Consider the following 4343-nt stretch of genomic DNA (forward strand, 5'->3'; position numbering starts at 1 on the left):
AGATACCACTATTTATTGATACATTAAATAATGATCTAAGCCGTAACAATGTACAGGTAGCCCTCAGTTTATGCCGGGGGTTAGGTTCCAGAAGGAATGGTTGTAAATCGAAACCGTTGTAAATTGAAACCCAGTTTACAATGTAAGTCAATGGGAAGTGAGGGAGATAGGTTCCAGGCCCCTCTCAAAATTGTCATAAGTAACACCTAATACATTATTTTTAAAGCTTTGAAATGAAGACTTTAAATGCTTAACAGCATTATAAACCTAATAAAATAACCACACAACACAGACTTCACTAGCATTTTTCTGCAAACAGTTCTTTCTATGCATTCCAATCTGGACTGATTTATAGACAGGAAGATCTTGTTCCTTTGAAATCTGCTCGATAGCTCAGGTCTGGTTAAACTGATTAATTTCAGCTTGCTTGGCTTTGCTGAAACACAAGCGGACAGCTCCACCTACTGTCTATTTTAATAAATGCACTGCTTCTCAATGCTTTTCAATAGCAGTCACATGACTGGAAAAAAAGGTTGTTATTCTGAAACGGTGTAAATTGAACCGTTGTAAAACAAGGGCCACCTGTATCTTACACATAGCAAACTGTTAAAAAGAACACGTCTTACAAAAATCTTGGATATGCCAAACATTATGAGAACTGCAGTATTCTTTTTCCCCATTTATTTAAATTTGAACAGATTTATGAACAAATTTATTGAAGGTCATATTTTGAAGGAACTAACATTGAATTTGCAATTACTTGAATTTACAGCATAATTATTATTATTATTATTATTATCATGTATTTGTATAGCGCCGCCAAATTCCATAGCGCTGGGTACAGTGATAGGGGTATACAATGACAAGGATTTGTGATAAAACACCAAACTAAACAAATCTAGTACAGGTGGAAGAGGGCCCTGCTCTGTAGAGCTCACAGTCTACAGGTTTAGGGTGCAGAGACATAAGGTTGGGGGTAGCTTGTCACATCAGTTGTAGTTGCAGCAGTGAGTCAGGCAATTAATGTATTAGTTTGGTTAGGAAGAGAGATGGAGGAGAGATGGTAAGCCTCTCCGAATAGGTGGGTTTTCAAGGAGTGTCTGAAGCTATACAAGGTTGGAGACAGTCTTATGGAGCGGGGTAGAGAGTTCCAGAGGACAGGAGCACCACGTAAGAAGTCTTGGAGACGGGAGTGGGACGTAGAGATAACAGGAGTGGAGAGAAGTAGGTTAGAAGTTGATCTAAGAGGACAGGATGGGGAATATTTCACGGTGAGAAAGGAAATATAGTTGGGAGTTAGACTGTTGAGTGCTTTGTAAGTTAGGGTTAATACTTTAAATTGTATTCTGGAGTGTATGGGGAGCCAGTGTAGAGACTAACAGAGCGGAGCAGTAGATGTAGATCGGCGACTTAAGTGGCTGAGTCTAGCAGAGGCATTCATAATAGATTGGAGGGATGAGAGGATGTGTTTTGGAAGGCCACTTAGAAGTGTCAATGCGTGACAAAATGAGGGAATGAATAAGTATTTTTGCAGTTTTTTGAGTAAGGAAGGGACAAATTCTGGAAATGTTGCATAGGTGTGAACGGCAGGATTTGGTAAGCGATTATATATTTGGGTTGAATATGAGTTCTGAGTCAAGTGTAACCCCAAGACAGCGGACCTGGGGTGAGGTGTTGAGAATAGAGTCTCCAACCATCAGAGAAATGTCAGGTGTTGGATGTCTCAAAGAGGGGGGGGGGGGGATAAGAAGCAGCTCAGTTTTGGACAGATTGAGTTGGAGAGAGGCAGTTGGAAATCTGGTTGAGTAGAGAGGGAGAGATATCAGGAGAGGAAAGATAGATTTGAGTATCATCAGCATATAAGTGGTACTGGAATCCAAAACAGGCTATAATTTTTCCAAGGGAGGATGTATAGAGAGAGAAGAGCAAGGGGCCCAAGACAGAGCCAACTGAGAGAGGCAAAAGATCACAAGATATGTTGTTAAAGGAAACTGAAAACGAGTGTTTTAAGAGATATGAGGCAAACCAGGAGAGGGCTGTGTCTCAGATGCCAAATGAATGTAGTATAGTAGAGGAGAGGATGGTCAACTGGGTCAAAGGCAGCAGACAGGTCAAGAAGAATTAGTAAGGAGTAGTGGCCTTTTGCTTTAGCTGATAAAAGGTAATTTGTTACTTTAGTAAGAGCGGTTTCTGTTTAGTGTTTAGGTCGGAAACCAGATTGCAGTGCATCAAGTAAGGAGTTAGTTGTGAGAAATTGAGTTAGCCGATTATAGACCAGTTGTTCCAATACTTTTAAAGCAAAGGGAAATAAGGAGACCGGTCGATAGTTAGAAGGTGTTGGAGCGGTCAAGCGAGGGCTTTTTTAGGATTGGTATGATTGACGCATGCTTGACGGTATCAGGAAATGTGCCAGCGGTGAGAGATTGGTTAAAGAGATGAGTTAGGGTAGGGGTTAGTGAAGCAGAGAGAGAGGGAAGAAGTTGTGAAGGAATAGGGTCAAGTGGGCAGGTTGTGAGATGAGCCAAGGATAGGAGTACAGAAACTAATTCGTCTGTTTCAGGAGGGAAGTAGCATAGAGTTTTGTTAATAGAAGGGGTGGGAAGGATTGCTGGGTTTTAGGGGTGTGAGGTGCAGATATCTTTTCTAATGGTGTCCATTTTATTTTTGAAGTGATCAGCAATAATCTGAGCAGTGAGGTTGGTAGTGGGCGGGGATGCAGGCGGACGTAGAAAGGAGTTAAAAGTTGAAAACAGCTTTCTGGGGTTGGATGCGTGAGATGATACAAGGGAGGAGAAATATACTTTTTTGGCCAGGCTGAGCACAGAGTTGTAGGACTTCAGGATGAATTTATAATGCCGGAAATCAGCACAGGTGCGTGATTTCCTCCACTGCCGTTCAGCAGCCCGTGAACATCGCTGAAGATATCTGGTCTGTTTGGTGTGCCACAGTTGCCGTCGAGTGATTGATGTACATGAAAGAGTGGAGGGTGCAGCTTTGTCAAGTGTTGATTTTAGTGCTGAATTATACTGTAAAGCCCCGAGGTTTGGGCAAGAGAGGGATGAAATGTCGGAGAGCAGAGGATTCAGTTGAGTGGAAAAGTCTGTGAGATTCAAGTCATTTAAATCCCTGCAAGGTAGCAGTTTTTTGGGGGCTTGCAAAGATGTAGTAGCTAGAGTAGTAGAGAAAGTTAGTAGATGGTGGTTAGAGAGAGGAAAGGGGAAGTTGGAAACGGCACCGAGATTAGTTAAGACTAGGTCTATGGAGTTGCCTTCACAGTGGGTTGGAGATGTTGTCCACTGGGACAGGCCAAAAGAGGTGGTAAGGGATAGTTTAGAGGCAGCAGGCATCTCCCCTAAGATGAGAGAAGGCACATTACAAGAGAAAAAATGTGAAAGCCAGGCTTCAAAGTGGTCCAGAAATTGTGAAGCTGGGCCAGGGGGCCGATAGATAACTGCAACACGAAGAGCTACAGGGGTGAAGGTAGAAGAGAAGGAGAAATATGAATTGTCTGGGTGCTTTTTAACCTTTTGAGATTTAGGATCAATGGGCAAATCCTGTTAACGTTACTGCTTTTCATAATACTATTGTCTAGCCATTAAATGAATCTTCTGGTATACATTACACATACTGCTTTACATAAACAAACTAGTTGTAGCAAATTATATTATATACACCAATGGTGCATTTCAGAGCACTATAGGAAATTACATTTTCTTTGTAACCAATAGCTTTGTGTTTTGTGTATACAGAGAATGAAAGTGATAAAAAATATACTGCAAATGATCTCAGAATTATTACTCAAGATTATCCCTAATAAATTATTTTTTGTAATTTAACAGTAGAAAATCCCTTATTTTATTTCAAATGTGACATTCAAAGAGCAGCTCTATATTTTTTTTTTAATATATATTTTTTTTTCTTCCAAAAGTAAAATAATAATTATAAAAAAAAGTATTTCGAGCTGGGCAGGAGTCGAACCTGCAATCTTCTGATCCGTAGTCAGACGCGTTATCCATTGCGCCACCAGCCCCATGTTTGATCAAAGTTCTATACTCTACTGAAATAGTCTGGGAAATATAGTTAGTTCTTCAATGTCACCTCTAGTAGTTGCTTTGTAGCTTTTCTAATAGCAACATATACACATTAGAAAAAATGTGGATTTAGTGTCCCTTTAACTTTCATGATTCAGATAGAGCATGCAATTTTAAGCAACTTTCTAATTTACCCTTATTATCAAATTTTCTTTGTTCTTTTGCTTTCTTTATTTGAAAAAGGTATTTAAGCTAAGGCACCAGCCAATTTTTGGTTCAAACACTGGGCAGCACTTGATATGGGCGCTGTCC

The 4343-nt window shown here is 40.3% G+C and overlaps 1 non-coding gene across 1 annotated transcript; it reads right to left on the reverse strand.

Moving 5' to 3' along the window:
* Window positions 1-3957: 3957 nt before the first annotated feature.
* TRNAR-ACG (transfer RNA arginine (anticodon ACG)) lies at window positions 3958-4030 on the reverse strand. Its single transcript has one exon. It is a non-coding gene; the product is annotated as a tRNA-Arg (tRNA).
* Between the last annotated feature and the right edge of the window lie 313 nt (window positions 4031-4343).

This window comes from Bombina bombina, chromosome 6, assembly GCF_027579735.1.
Source record: "Bombina bombina isolate aBomBom1 chromosome 6, aBomBom1.pri, whole genome shotgun sequence".
Lineage (NCBI taxonomy): Eukaryota > Metazoa > Chordata > Amphibia > Anura > Bombinatoridae > Bombina > Bombina bombina.